General features: G+C 46.1%; 1 protein-coding gene and 1 long non-coding RNA gene across 5 annotated transcripts in view; one reads left to right on the top strand and one right to left on the bottom strand.

Annotated features, from left to right (window-relative positions):
• The window catches only part of LOC138855009 (uncharacterized), a 272,883-nt gene that overhangs the window by 37,846 nt on the left and 218,695 nt on the right, over positions 1–16,342 (bottom strand). The gene's annotated exons all lie outside the window — the stretch shown is intronic.
• Positions 8,572–16,342, top strand: part of LOC128701648 (metabotropic glutamate receptor 5) — a 225,750-nt gene continuing 217,979 nt past the window's right edge. The window contains exon 1 of one of the 2 annotated variants that reach the window (XM_070101561.1): positions 8,572–10,108. The gene's annotated coding sequence lies outside the window, so the exon portion shown is untranslated. The remainder of the gene's footprint in view (positions 10,109–16,342) is intronic. The other variant, XM_070101564.1, reaches the window with a different exon arrangement.

Raw genomic sequence — 16,342 nt, 5'->3', positions numbered from 1 at the left:
GCAGGAGATGCCGCTGAATAGATCTGGTCACCATAATCAAGTTTCGATAAAATAAGGGTGGAATGTAGGTGAAGGAGGGTTCGACGATCAGCTCCCCACGAAAGATGAGCAAGGGTTTTAAGAAGGTTCAGCCGGCTGTGACAAGTTGCCTTCAGAGAGGTAATGTGAGGTTTCCAGGATAACCTACGATCAAAGAGGAGGCCCAGAAACTTGACTGTATCACGTTCAGGGATACGTGAGCCATAGAGGTACAAAGGATGATCAGAGATGACAGAGCGTCTAGTGAAAGTGATTTGGTGGGTTTTAGTGCTGGAAAATTTAAACCCATGTGTGGTGGCCCAATTGGAAACACGGTCGACTGCATGCTGGAGAGAAACTGTAAGGAGGTGACAGTCAGCGCCTGCACAGGCAATAGCAAAGTCATCAACATAGAGTGATGACCAAATATTTGATGGAAGACTAGAGGCCAAATCATTAATAGCAAGGAGAAAAAGTGTTGTGCTCAGAACACATCCCTGGGGGACACCTTCAGCTTGGACAAAGTCCGGGGAGAGCACATTATTAACCCGAACACGGAAATGCCTGTCAGTTAAAAAGTTCTTAAGGAAGGATGGTAGATTGCCTCGAAGGCCTAAGGAGTGGGCTTGGGCTAAAATATTATACCTCCAAGTTGTGTCATATGCCTTCTCAAGGTCAAAAAATATGGCAATAACTGAGTGGTTATTCGCAAAGGCATTACGAACATACGTATCCAAGCGCAGTAAGGGGTCTATGGTAGAACGTCCCTTACGAAAGCCATATTGACGAGTGGAGAGACTGTTGTGTGTCTCTAAATACCACACTAAACGTCTATTTACTAGACGTTCCATTACTTTGCAAACTGCACTGGTAAGAGCAATGGGACGATAGTGGGAGGTTTCATGTCCCGTAGTGCCTGGTTTGCGGAAAGGGAGAACAATGGCGGATTTCCACAGCTGTGGAAGAACTCCTTGTGACCAAATAAGATTGTAAAGGTGTAATAGGACTGCAAGGGCTGACTGATGTAAATGTTGTAGCATACGAATATGAATGTCGTCGGGCCCAGCTGCCGATGATCGACAAGCTGAGAGTGTTGCCTCCAGTTCTTGAAGTGTAAAAGGCACATTATACTGTTCTTCTCTGAGAGAAGAAAAGTCCAAGGGTGCTAACTCTCTGGCAGACTTTGAGGAAAGAAATGAGGGGCATAGATGGAGTCCCTGAGAAATACGGACCAGATGATTGCCAATTTCATTGGCAACATCTAGTGGGTTTGCTATATCAACACCGGCAACCCGCAGAACAGGAGCCGGGTCAGGAGAATATTTACCACTCAGTTTTCGTACTTTTTTCCAGACTGCACTCATAGAGGAAGCAGAGGTGATGGTGGAGACATAATCTCGCCAGCAAGTGCGTTTAGCGTCACGGATGACACGGCGAGCGATCGCACGCTTCTGTTTAAAATCAAGGAGTCGCTCTGTGGTTCTATTGTACCGGTACCTGCCCCATGCAGCGCGTTTCAAACGTACTGCACGAGCACAAGCAGGAGACCACCAAGGCACGCATTTCTGAGAATGCCTGCTCGAAGTTTGGGGTATAGAATGAGAAGCTGCGGTGAAAACGGAGGACGAGAAGAGGTGTAAAAGCTCATCGATGGAGGACGAAGAAGGAACCTCTTTAAAAACAGTCAGGTGTGAGTAAAGGTTCCAATTTGCCCGATTAAATTGCCAGCGTGGGGTGCGAAGAGGTGGCGAATATGAAGGGGAAGTAAGAATGATTGGGAAATGATCACTGTCATGTAAGTCCGGGAGAACAGACCAAGTAAAGTCTAATGCGGCGGAGGAAGAGCAAACTGAGAGATCGATGCAAGAGAGAGTATGAGTCCGAGGATCAAAATGGGTGTGAGTACCTGTATTTAAAACATGGAGGGGGTGGGTGGCAAGAAAAGCCTCTAACTGAATTCCACGGGAATCACAGTGAGACCCTCCCCAGAGGAAATGGTGGGCATTAAAATCACCAAGTAACAGAATCGGTGGCGGTAATGACGAAACAAGGAAGGCAAAATCCGGAATAGATAATGCCCGAGAAGGAGAGAGATATAAAGAACAGAGCGTATACCACCTATGTAAGTGGATACGGGCTGCTGTGTAATGCAGCGAAGTATGAACAAATAGCTGATGGTACGGAATATCAGTGCGGAGAAGAAGGGCACTTTCATTAAAGGTCCCATCAGGAAAAGGATCTGAAGAATACAATAAATTATAGCCTGAGATGTGAGAAATAACAGCAGAGTGTAATTTTGGTTCCTGTAAGCAAACACCAACAGGGGCAAACTGGGAGAGTAACATCTGAAGCTCACCCCGATTACCCCTGAGGCCGCGTATATTCCACTGTAAAAAGGCCATGATTGGCAATGATAAAGATACTTGAAATCCGCAGGTAAGGGTTCCTACGGACTAGAAGGGTTAGAAAAGTCCACATGCGGAGGCAGTGGAAAATGTTCAAGCAGCGAAGGAACGGTGCGCTGTGAAGAAAGGAGTTGCGCAGATGGAGCAGAGGAGAGAGGAAGAGCGGAAGGTGGATCAGTGTCCATTGATGGTTTGGTCTCTGCAATATATTCAGAGATTGCTTCAAGTGTTTCGGAATTCAGAGATGTCGTATGGGAGACAATATTGGGAATGGTAGGGGGAGGATGAGTAAAGATTGGAACTGTATTGGACTGTACCAAGGTAGGGGGGGGCGAAAGGGTGGAGGGAACTGGAGAAGCGTGGCAGGGGACAGAAGAGACAGGAACCTGGGAGGTGGCAGAAGAGGAAGAAACTTGGGAGGGAACAGGGGAGGAAGGTACATTACGAGGAGGAGGGTGAACCTCTGCACTTGTAACTGAGCCAGTGAGAGGGGAAGAACTAGGGACAGAGACAGGGAGGGTAAAATGAGGAGGTGGAAGATGGGTAGGAGGTGTTACCGGACCTTTTTTTGACTTTTGAGAAGTAGAGGGACGATTGGGAAGAGGTGTCGTACGAGGTCTCGTCGATACTGAGGCTTGTAAGAGAGAACTCGAAGAAGCGAGATTAGACTGAGGCGTTGAAGTAGGGACGTCTGAGCCGAGGACAGCAAAAGGATTAGATACAGGAGTGATTATGGGAGAGGTAACCACAGAGGTGGGTGTAGAAGATGGGATACCAGAAGTGGGGGGACGTTTTGAAACACGGGAATAAGAAACACGTGGGAGTCTCCCTTGGAGGCGGAGATGAGAAACTGCCATGGCATAAGGGAGACCTTCTGTCTCTTTGAGGTAACGGATTTCCCGCTCGTTTAAATAGACCTGACAACGGCGAGAGTACGAAGGGTGAGCCTCATGACAGTTAAGGCAAGAGGGAGATCGATTGCAAGACGTATTAGAATGGTCATCGGCACCACAGACTGGGCATTCGGCGATAGATCTGCAATATTTCGCTGGATGGCCAAATCGCCAGCAATTTCTACACTGTTGTGGTGTAGGGATCACCTTTCGAACTTGTAACCGATGTCCTGCTATATAAACGGAGGATGGGAGTTCTCGGCTGTCAAAAGTTAAACGAGCCACATTGCTAGGGTATCGTCTCCGCCCACGGGCAGGAAGAACGTAAGTGTCTACCTTGAGGATTGGGAGATCTTGGAGTTCCAGCTGTTCTAGAATGTCGGTGCCACATGTCTGGAAATTTTGTTGAACTATGGTATGGGGCAGAATAACGGTACCACTACAAGAATTGAGGGAATGATGTTTTTCAAGGGTGACAGGAACAGTATCTATATGGGTAAGACGAGAGAGCTCACGAGCCTGGGTAGCATTCTGTACGGTAATGATGCGCGTACCGCTCTTAAGAGCATGAAAAGAAATATCTTTACCAACATGGCGTAGGAGTGCCTTGCCAATACTATGGTCAGAAAGATAGGCAGTAGAGGAAGTTGGTCGTAAAGTGAAGAATTTAGTCCACTGTTCAGTCTGAAACTGAGCGTGGAAAGGTAGTGAAGGACGTGTCGATCGTTTCTGAGAAGAACGAGAAGGTGAAGGTGGAGAAGTATCATCAGCAGGTAATTGTCGTTGACGTTTAGGCGTGGGACCAGAGTTGGTCCGACGTGGAACGGGTCGGCGATTTGAAAATTGCCGCACCGTAGAGGGAGAGGCCGGAAGCATAGTCAGAGGAGAGCGAAGGTCTGATAAATCGAAGGAGTCAGTCGAGGCCTCAGTACCTGAAGCGGGTGAGGAAACAGCACCGGCAATAGGTACAGAGGCATGAGGAATGTCTGAAGAGTGGTCCAAAGACGAGGCGGGGTCAGAACGGGGTGCGGTATCAAGAAGGGGCCCGGGGGTACCAGGTTCATGGACTAGGGCTGCCATGGTTAGGTTACTTCTTTCTTTTTGTTTTTAAGAAAAAAAAAAGAAAGAAGAAAAGAAAATAAAAATAAAAAAAAGAAAAAAAAGGGGGGACCGGGGAGGGATAGTTCCTAGGAGGGATGAAAGGGCCAGAAATCTCCCTCCGCGCCCAAGAGGACTCGACACCGCTAGTAGCGCAGATGCAGCATGGAACCCGTGCCATACCCTACCCTTCATGCCAGTAAACCAGCAATCTGGGATAGCAACCTCACATCTGCCGAGCTACCTCGGTGGACAAAAGAGAGGGCGGCCGGATATCCGCCACAAAGCATACCTCCTTCAGCCACCACCCCCGGAATCCGAAAGGTGGCTTCCAGAGCTACACCCGTCGCCCAAAAGACACCCAAAGCTACTCCGGGATACCGGAGAGGGATCGGGACATCCCTAGGCAATCCAGATTCCACGGCAAACTACGCCACCGCCAAGAAACCTCAACGGAATGGGATGGACCCCGGTGTCCTTTCTCCTACCTAGGAACTAGCGCGCCTGTGGGAGAAATCCCAAAGGACAAAAAGAGGAAGGGCAAAAGGGAGGAGTGGGGAGGAGGAGGAGGAAAGGAAAAAGGGGAGGATGGGGAGGATGGGATAGGGGAGGGGAGATTGGGGGGTAATTAGGTTCGGTCTGAGGAAGAAGACCGATAGGTCTAATTCCTCAGACCAAGAGCCTCTTCACCACGCCAAGGAGCCCCCCTTGAAGAGGCCTGGGGGACAAGATTTGAGGACCCCAATGGAAATAAGTTAGACAGTCCTCGATGACGCATTGACTTTCTTGGGTTATCCTGGGTGGCTAACCCTCCGGGGTTAAAAATCCGAACGAAATCTTATCTTATCTTATCAGCTCACAAGACTGCCATTCCCATGAGTATCCCTGGGGCGGGGAAGATGGCAGACCAGAGTCCTAGCTTCTCCCTATGAACCCTGTGAGGGCGAGGAATGAGGCTAGGCCTGGAGACAATTGGTTCCAGAAGATGAGGAGGTACTTGTAACTTCTCCCATGGTAGACATAGGTTTCAGACACTCCCAAGATAGGGAGCCAAGGCCGGGTCACCATCTGGAAAAGACTCAGGCCGGGAGAGTACTGACGAATCGAGAAGAGGGTTATAATAATTTAAAGGGTTGGAGGGGTAAGCCTGTGGAAGGCCTTGGTCAGATGGCCTAAAGCTCCAGCTGCAGATCATATGACTAAGATCCACGTCAGGAAACACTTGTCCTGTTTCCTGACACACCTTAAATGAGGTAAGTTAATATGCAGCCTTAATGACCCTTGTGTAGTAGATAGACTTCAAACTTGATGTGTGGGATTTTGGGTGAGATGAGTATAATAATTAATATAAAAAGGGACCACTGTGTGGTGAGATACTCAATTTTGTTAATAACAGTTCAAAATACCCACAGTCTCTACCGGGGTTTTCCTTCAATTTTTGCTGTCCTAGTACCCATCAGGGCTGAAAGGTGATTATAACTAGGGTTAATACATGCCCTGCTGACATATATTATCAATATGTCAGGTATATCACCTGGAAGTCGTGGGCGATCCTTACCTGTGTTTTGGGCTTGGCCCGCCATCATGGCCTTGAATGGTTAGTCCTATTCACTAACATCGACCCTAGGCACTGTAGTGGAATTAGGAGGATGTACAGTAAAACAGACTCACCTCGCTCATTGTAATGAAAGCCAGTGACGTTATAACATCAAAGAGACGCTACTGATGGCTTGAGATGTATAGTGACATCGTGGAGTCCTTACTCCTGTCTTGGCACATGTCTCCTGACAATTGTCGCTCGTTAATAGTCTGTAATTATTCATGGCAGGAAGAGTGTCTTCAGTCTTCCTGGAGATTATCAGTGTACAACTCGGGATTCAAATGTACACGAGTATAGCTATGGATGTTTCTGCGTTCACCATGGTGTGGCCCAGCTGGGTATACCCTGGTCACTTCGTTACATGTTCACTGGCTGAAATTAAACTGCAACCCGCCTGTTGCAACCTTTGCCCTTCTTTTATGGACAGTTATCTGCTGACACGATGTATACAGGTATAGACGCCGACTCTGGTGACTCGGAAGAATCGAAAGGAGTGGATTCCTTGAGTCTAAGGCCGGCTAAGAAGACTAATACTCCAAGAAATATTAGTTTAGTAGCAAATTGTTTTGAGTTTTTCCTGGTCTTGGAAAATAGCAATTTCCTCAGACAAACACACGTTTGTAAAATCTTGCAGCGACTCCCGTAAGAGTGTAGATTCTGCTGAACATGTGTGAATATTGGGTGTTGGTCTTATCTGCTCTTGATCTACAAGCTCATTAGAAGGTGTCTAATTTTCCAGGTCAGAAACATGTGTTAAGATTAATTGGTTTTTATGGTATGCTGCAGTTTAAAACTGCTGAGTGCAGGACTGTAAGACATGTTAGTTTACCTCATCTCTGATAGTGCACAAAGAACAGGACATGACGCCTCTCATGCTCACTCTTGCTCTCCAGTGTGGGAAAGTAGAGAGGGGCCTTCGCTCCCTCCAGAGGGATTGCCGCCCGCCTGAGAGGAGGGTCGACGTCCCCTCACCCGTTAGTTGATGAAAATTTCTCCAGACTCGATACACCAACAAGCAAGTTCAAGTCTTGGTAATGGTGGTAGTGACGGCTGCATCACCACTCACGAACCACCACCACTCACGAACCACCACCACTCACGAACCACCACCACTCCAGTCTTCCCAGCCCTGAACACTCTGATGGGGTACACCATCTGCTTGTGACCTTGTTGATTATTAGTGTGGGGAGGAGGGGAGGGAGTGAGGGGAGGAAAAAGTTTTTGCTACTCTGTGGCTAGTACCCTGCTAAGCCTGTCTGTCTGTGTGTATGTTTGTGTGTTAACTGCTGGCAGGATGGAGGGGGCGACGCTCCCTGCGCTGAATGACCCACACGGGTTTAAAGCCTCGTATTAAGTATTATGCTGGACTCTGAGGCTGGCTCTTTCTGCCCTGCTACTCTCCTGGCTTATTTCAGTCCTGGCTTACTCCCATGCAGGCTTATTTTAATCCTGACTTTCATCCAGGCTTATTTTAATCCTGACTTTCATCCAGGCTTATTTTAATCCTGACTTTCATCCAGGCTTATTTTAATCCTGACTTTCATCCAGGCTTATTTTAATCCTGGCTTACTCTCATCCAGGCTTATTTTAATCCTGACTTACTTCATGCCTGGCTTACTTTAATTCCGGCTTAGTCTCACCGCCAAACATTAGTGAACATCTTTCTTCAAGCACAGTCCTCCCAACCTGAAAGTTTGAAGCCTACCTGAAGAGGTGTTTTGCAGATATTTGCAGATATTGCAGTTGCAATATCTAAACTTGATAATTTACGTTAGGTAAGAAGGCCACAATTGCAACGACTGTGACCTTTTTTTGTAACAACGTTTCGCTCTCCAGAAGCTGTGTCAAGCCCTTACAAACAATAGAGAAACGTGCAACACTTTTTCATCTTTATTTTCGAAAGGTTTCGCCTACACAGTAGGCTTCTACAGTCAGAGGCAGCAGATGTAGTAGTGAAATGATGCAATCAGTCCATCAACTTTGGAGATATGAGGTGGTCAGTCCCTCAGCCTGAGGGACTGACTACTAATTACATCATCTTCATTCCACTACTATCGGGTATCTTACAATACGAAAGATACCCGAGAAAGAGGTATCCCTCTACCGGGATAACTGATAACCCCTCACCTCGCCTTTAGTTATCTCTATTTATCCCTCTTTATCCTCTTTACTCCCCTTCCTTCCTCTCCTCTCTCCACATTCCATATTTCTCCTTGTTTACCACATAATATTCATCTATGTCTGTTCTCTAAGGAGTGGATGAGATTCGAACCCGCGGCAAGACAGTCTGAAACCAGAGATGTTAGTCACTGAACCATGAAGACTGCGTTCAGCGGACATAGGATCGAGCCTCCACTATTCCTCGTGTTGAATGGCCCTGGTGGGCTTAGCGCGCTGAGTATATATTGTTTGCCTGTGGTTGTGTTTGTGTTGTGGATGTTGTGCTAATGTATGGGCCTGTAGTGAACCGTATTGTGTAGCGAAGATGGTGTGGTGTAGGTGTGGTGTGAGTTGAGCAGGTGTGGTGTCACGAGGCAGATGTGGTGTCACGGGGCAGGTGTGGTGGTGTCACGGGGAGGCAGGTGTGGCACGCAGTTATAGGCAGAATGGAAGACATACAAGACAGCGGAGGTCGGGGTGGAGCGCAGGTGTAACTATCGTCTACGCTTGTGGCACCCAGCGTATGTGTGGCACCCAGTGTGTGGCACCCAGTGTGTGTGGCACCCAACAGGACAGGTCGACCAGCTCCAGCAGAGAGAGGAGTGCCACAGTCCGCCTGGCAGTGGCCAGCAGTTGGTGTCTCATGTACACTAGTGCCACTATCACCCTCTGAGAGTTGCCTAGCGTGGCACCTCTGCCTACAAGCACACCATCTCTACGACACACCTGCCTGACCCACCACAACAACAACAACACACACCCGGGTCACTCCTCTCATAGGATAACTGTGGATGACGTTTCACGTGACCAGGAAAAAAAGCAATGGGGATTTTTACACCAGTAAGCTATATCCTGTGGTGTCGAAACTGATATTACAGTCATGTACTGCTGCTGTAGTTAAGGCATACAGTTATCTCCAAGGCTGAAAGAACGGAGGAATACAAGACGTTTGTAACGTGGAAATTTTGAAGGAGAGAGAGAGAGAGAGAGAGAGTTGATCAGAAAAGTTTTCTTGTCTTCCTCCGTCAAGGAGGTGACAGTTTAAGACATGGTGCTGTTAATGACAGTGTGAACAGTTAACATCACACTCAGACACAAGGAAGCTACAGTCTCAGACGTGATGTTGAAAGCAAGCAAAAAAAAAATATATATATAAAATTATCTTAATGAGTCGACTAGTTGGTTGGCCTTGACGTCCAACTAGTGTTGACCTTTATACTGTGTTACTAGACGCTGTTGTTTGCATCTTACTAGTTGTAGTGCGTGACCTAGTGATAGTGAGGAGCTACTTGTGTTCCCGTCGGGACAGTGCCTGGCACTGGCGATTCAGAAGTTGCAGAGAGGCCAGTTAGTGTCGATGGGGTGCTGGTGAGTGGCGTGCCGTCACTCACAGCCAGTGACTGAGGGACATTTCAAGCCTCGACAGTGACAGGAAATGTTTCACTGAAGGCAGCACATGCTGACACAGCTCCCTCCCTCTCCCCCCCTGTCACACACACACACACACACACACACACACACACACACACACACACACACACACACACACACACTCTACGAACACACAGCACCACCACGAACGCCCATTTACACTAGGAAAAATCCCCACCACAGTGACCACCCCCTTACAACATTAGCTAAAACAGTAACGATTGCTTAGAATTTCAGACCGGATTGCCCCTTCCTCACGTTAGCTCTCCTAATATTAAACTTAACATTACAAGGAACTACGACTCTGTGAAGCCAGTGTGGACGATCAACACTTAGAGAGGGTGTAGCAGGGAGAGGCCAGGTCACTGGGCATCATCATACCCTCCAGCCCAGCCTCCTCTGCCTCACCTCACCTAATTACCTGCTGACTCACATAGCCGACTCGTCTAAGCTACTCACCTAGGCGACTCACCTGGCCGTGGCGTCACCTGCTTCACACACGGGTAAGTACTCACCTAAATTATCACCTGACTTAATCCTCCTTTATCAAAGACACGTGTTCTGTCACTCAAGACACGTGTTCTGTCACTCAAAACACGTGTTCTGCCACTCAAAACACGTGTTCTGCCACTCAAAACACGTGTTCTGTCACTCAAAACACGTGGTCTGCCACTCAAAACACGTGTTCTGCCACTCAAAACACGTGTTCTGTCACTCAAAACACGTGTTCTGTCACTCAAGACACGTGTTCTGTCACTCAAAACACGTGTTCTGCCACTCAAAACACGTGTTCTGTCACTCAAAACACGTGTTCTGTCACTCAAAACACGTGTTCTGTCACTCAGAACACGTGTTCTGCCACTCAGAACACGTGTTCTGTCACTCAGAACACGTGTTCTGTCACTCAGAACACGTGTTCTGCCACTCAGAACACGTGTTATACCACTCAGAACACGTGTTATACCACTCAGAACACGTGTTATACCACTCAAAACACGTGTTATACCACTCAGAACACGTGTTATACCACTCAGAACACGTGTTCTGCCACTCAGAACACGTGCGAAGGGAACAGGGGAAAACACAAAACTGTTTGATGTATATAATAAAAAATCACAAAAAACAATTTGCTTACATAAAAACAAAAAAAAAAAAAAACGCAAAACAAAAATCCTAAAAATGTCAGAACTTCCCTCGTTATTAAAAACGTTAGATCAGTTCACGTTAAAACGTGCCTCTGAAATGTCGCCGAGGTCCCTGAAGACACCCCGTCTTCCCTAGTTATTAAGAACCTTCCATCAGTTCACGCTAAAATGTGCCTCTGAAATGTCGCCGAGGTCCCTGAAGACACCCCGTCTTCCCTAGTTATTAAGAACCTTCCATCAGTTCACGTTAAAACGTGCCTCTGAAATGTCGCCGAGGTCCCTGAAGACACCCCGTCTTCCCTAGTTATTAAGAACCTTCCATCAGTTCACGCTAAAATGTGACCCCTGAAATGTCGCCGAGGTCCCTGAAGACACCCCGTCTTCCCTAGTTATTAAGAACCTTCCATCAGTTCACGCTAAAATGTGCCTCTGAAATGTCGCCGAGGTCCCTGAAGACACCCCGTCTTCCCTAGTTATTAAGAACCTTCCATCAGTTCACGCTAAAATGTGACCCCTGAAATGTCGCCGAGGTCCCTGAAGACACCCCGTCTTCCCTAGTTATTAAGAACCTTCCATCAGTTCACGCTAAAATGTGACCCCTGAAATGTCGCCGAGGTCCCTGAAGACACTCCATCTTCCCTAGTTATTAAGAACCTTCCATCAGTTCACGCTAAAATGTGACCCCTGAAATGTCGCCGAGGTCCCTGAAGACACCCCGTCTTCCCTAGTTATTAAGAACCTTCCATCAGTTCACACTAAAATGTGACCCCTGAAATGTCGCCGAGGTCCCTGAAGACACTCCGTCAGGTGCACAGAGAAGTAGAACACCTTTTAAGGGGTTCATGTGTTTCCTTATACTTACTGTCCCGGTTCACCTAACAGTAAGTAGGTACCTGGGGATTAGTCACCAACCCAGCTATGGGACACTAGTTCTGTTTGAGCACTGCTGATAGAGTATCCTTTATCTATCCAGGAGATGAACACTACTGATACAGCATCCTTTTCTATCCAGGAGATGAGCACTGCTGATACAGCATCCTTTATCTATCCAGGAGATGAACACTGCTGATACAGCATCCTTTATCTATCCAGGAGATGAACACTGCTGATACAGCATCCTTTATCTGTCCAGATGAACACTGCTGATACAGCATCCTTTATCCAGGAGATGAGCACTGCTGATACAGCATCCTTTATCCAGGAGATGAACACTGCTGATACAGCATCCTTTATCTATCCAGGAGATGAACACTGCTGATACAGCATCCTTTATCTATCCAGATGAGCACTGCTGATACAGCATCCTTTATCTATCCAGATGAACACTGCTGATACAGCATCCTTTATCTATCCAGGAGATGAGCACTGCTGATACAGCATCCTTTATCTATCCAGATGAACACTGCTGATACAGCATCCTTTATCTATCCAGATGAACACTGCTGATACAGCATCCTTTATCTATCCAGGAGATGAGCACTGCTGATACAGCATCCTTTATCTATCCAGGAGATGAACACTGCTGATACAGCATCCTTTATCTATCCAGATGAGCACTGCTGATACAGCATCCTTTATCTATCCAGATGAACACTGCTGATACAGCATCCTTTATCTATCCAGGAGATGAACACTGCTGATACAGCATCCTTTATCTATCCAGATGAACACTGCTGATACAGCATCCTTTATCTATCCAGGAGATGAACACTGCTGATACAGCATCCTTTATCTATCCAGGAGATGAGCACTGCTGATACAGCATCCTTTATCTATCCAGGAGATGAACACTGCTGATACAGCATCCTTTAGCCCTACATCTGCGTGATTATTGTCCCAGGACACGAAAGTGCTCAATAGCCTGGTCATGGGTTGAGTCCCGGGGGCGCTGACCCCCGGAATATCCTCCATACAACAGCCTCTCCTCCCTGACTCACACATATATATGATAGAGAAGTTCTGAATCTAAATACAAGCTTTCAGGAGATAGCTTCAGTATGGACCTCCAAGTCCTCTGTCTCTCTCTTGTACCTAGTAATAAGTAGGTAGATGAATGGTTCAAAGAAACGACACGTTGTTAAATTAGACACATGTGCAACTCTTGGGTATCTTTATTGAGGAAACGTTTCGCCACACAGTGGCTTCATCAGTCCTTTGTATGGACTGATGAAGCCACTGTGTGGCGAAACGTTTCCTCAATAAAGATACCCAAGAGTTGCACATGTGTCTAATTTAACAATAAGTAGGTACCTGGGTTTTAGTCACCTTACACCTGCTGTCCCTGTTAACCTACAAGTAGGTACCTGTGTGTTAGTCACCTTATAACTGTTGTCCCTGTTCACCTACCAGTAAGTAGGTACCTGTGTGTTAGTCACCTTATAACTGTTGTCCCTGTTCACCTACCAGTAAGTAGGTACCTGTGTGTTAGTCACCTTATAACTGTTGTCCCTGTTCACCTACCAGTAAGTAGGTACCTGTGTGTTAGTCACCTTATAACTGTTGTCCCTGTTCACCTACCAGTAAGTAGGTACCTGAATTTTAGTCACTTTACACCTGTTGTCCCTGTTCACCTAGCAGTAAGCAGGTACTTGGGTGTTAGTGAACTGGTGTAAGTCGCATCCTGTGAAAGAGGAAATAAGCCCCTCTGCTTGGCTTATCCACAGTTATCCTGTCTTATCCATAATTATTCTGTCTTATCCACAGTTATCCTGTCTTATCCACAGTTATACTGGCTTATCCACAGTTATCCTGGCTTATCCACAGTTATCCTGTCTTATCCACAGTTATCCTGTCTTATCCACAGTTATCCTGTCTTATCCACAGTTATACTGGCTTATCCACAATTATTCTGTCTTATCCACAGTTATCCTGTCTTATCCACAGTTATACTGGCTTATCCACAATTATTCTGTCTTATCCACAGTTATCCTGGCTTATCCACAGTTATCCTGGCTTATCCACAGTTATCCTGGCTTATCCACAGTTATCCTGGCTTATCCACTGTTATACTGGCTTATCCACAATTATTCTGTCTTATCCACAGTTATCCTGGCTTATCCACAGTTATCCTGTCTTATCCAGTTATACAGGCTTATCCACAGCTATCCTGGCTTATCCACAGTTATCCTGGCTTATCCACAGTTATCCTGTCTTATCCAGAGTTATCCTGGCTTATCCACAGTTATACTGGCTTATCCACAATTATTCTGTCTTATCCACAGTTATCCTGGCTTATCCACAGTTATCCTGTCTTATCCACAGTTATCCTGTCTTATCCACAGTTATACTGGCTTATCCACAGTTATCCTGGCTTATCCACAGTTATCCTGTCTTACCCACAATTATTCTGTCTTACCCACAATTATTCTGTCTTATCCACAGTTCTGTCTTATCCACAGTTATCCTGGCTTATCCACAGTTATCCTGTCTTATCCACAGTTATCCTGGCTTATCCACAGTTATCCTGGCTTATCCACAGTTATCCTGGCTTATCCACAGTTATCCTGGCTTATCCACATTATCCTGTCTTATCCACAGTTATACTGGCTTATCCACAGTTATCCTGGCTTATCCACAGCTGTCCTGTCTTACCCGCAATTCTGTCTTATCCACAGTTATCCTGGCTTATCCACAGTTATACTGGCTTATCCACAGTTATACTGGCTTATCCACAGTTATCCTGGCTTATCCACAGTTATCCTGGCTTATCCACAGTTATACTGGCTTATCCACAGTTATTCTGTCTTATCCACAGTTATCCTGTCTTATTCACAGTTATCCTGTCTTATCCACAGTTATACTGGCTTATCCACAGTTATCATGGCTTATCCAGTTATCCTGGATTATCCACAGTTCTCCTGTCTTATCCACAGTTATCCTGGCTTATCCACAGTTATACTGGCTTATCCACAGTTATCCCGGCTTATCCACAGTTATCCTGTCTTACCCACAATTATTCTGGCTTATCCACAATTATTCTGTCTTATCCACAGTTCTCCTGTCTTATCCACAGTTATCCTGGCTTATCCACAGTTATCCTGTCTTACCCACAGTTATCCTGGCTTATCCACAGTTATCCTGGCTTATCCAGTTATTCTGTCTTACCCACAATTATTCTGTCTTATCCACAGTTCTCCTGTCTTATCCACAGTTATCCTGGCTTATCCACAGTTATCCTGTCTTACCCACAAATATTCTGTCTTATCCACAGTTACCCTGGCTTATCCACAGTTATCCTGGCTTATCCACAGTTATCCTGTCTTATCCAGTTATACTGGCTTATCCACAGTTATACTGGCTTATCCACAGCTATCCTGTCTTACCCACAATTATTCTGTCTTATCAACAGTTATCATGTCTTATCCACAGTTATCCTGGCTTATCCACAGTTATACTGGCTTATCCACAGTTATACTGGCTTAGCCACAGTTATCCTGGCTTATCCACAGTTATTCTGGCTTATCCACAGTTATCCTGTCTTAACCACAATTATTCTGGCTTATCCACATTTATCCTGGCTTATGCACAGTTAACATGGCTTATCCACAGTTATACTGGCTTATCCACAGTTATCCTGGCTTATCCACAGTTATCCTGTCTTACCCACAATTATTCTGGCTTATCCACAGTTATACTGGCTTATCCACAGTTATTCTGGCTTATCCACAGTTATCCTGGCTTATCCACAGTTAACATGGCTTATCCACAGTTAACATGGCTTATCCACAGTTAACATGGCTTATCCACAGTTATACTGGCTTATCCACAGTTAACATGGCTTATCCACAGTTAACATAGCTTATCCACAGTTATCCTGACTTATCCACAGTTATCCTGGCTTATCCACAGTTAACATGGCTTATCCACAGTTATCCTGGCTTATCCAGTTATCCTGGCTTATCCAGTTACCCTGGCTTGTCCACAGTTATCCTGGCTTATCCACAGTTAACATGGCTTATCCACAGTTATCCTGGTTTATCCACAGTTATACTGGCTTATCCAATTATCCTGGTTTGTCCACAGTTATTCTGGCTTAACCACAGTTAACATGGCTTATCCACAGTTAATATGGCTTATCCACAGTTATCCTGGCTTATCCACAGCTATCCTGGCTTATCCTAACTTGCATTAACTTAACCAAACTTAAAAATTCTTACGTTTTTGTCTTATTATGTCAAACAACGACATAAGACAAAAACAACAAGAACAAGAGTGTTGCCCTGCAGTACGACACACACTCCTGCAACACCTGGCGCTGCAGGGCAAGGTGGCGGACGTACGAGGAGGCTGAACCTGGCAAGGTTAAGGTCTGCCAGAACTTTGTGGTTTCCCTGAACTGTCTGATCTGAGGTTCTAGGCCTATCATAACTGTTTTAGGCCTATCATAACTGTTTTAGGCCTATCATAACTGTTTTAGGTCTATCAGAACTGTTTTAGGTCTATCAGAGCTGTTTCAGGTCTATCAGAACTGTTTTAGGCCTATCAGAACTGTTTTAGGCCTATCAGAACTGTTTTAGGTCCATCCTAGCTATTTTAGGTCTGAGAGAGCTGCCAGGTCCGGGGTTACCCAGGACTCTGGTACTAAGGTGGTCC

This window comes from Cherax quadricarinatus, chromosome 78 (assembly GCF_038502225.1).
Source record: "Cherax quadricarinatus isolate ZL_2023a chromosome 78, ASM3850222v1, whole genome shotgun sequence".
NCBI classification, from domain to species: Eukaryota; Metazoa; Arthropoda; class Malacostraca; order Decapoda; family Parastacidae; genus Cherax; species Cherax quadricarinatus.
This window is presented reverse-complemented; position numbering and strand designations above follow the sequence as displayed.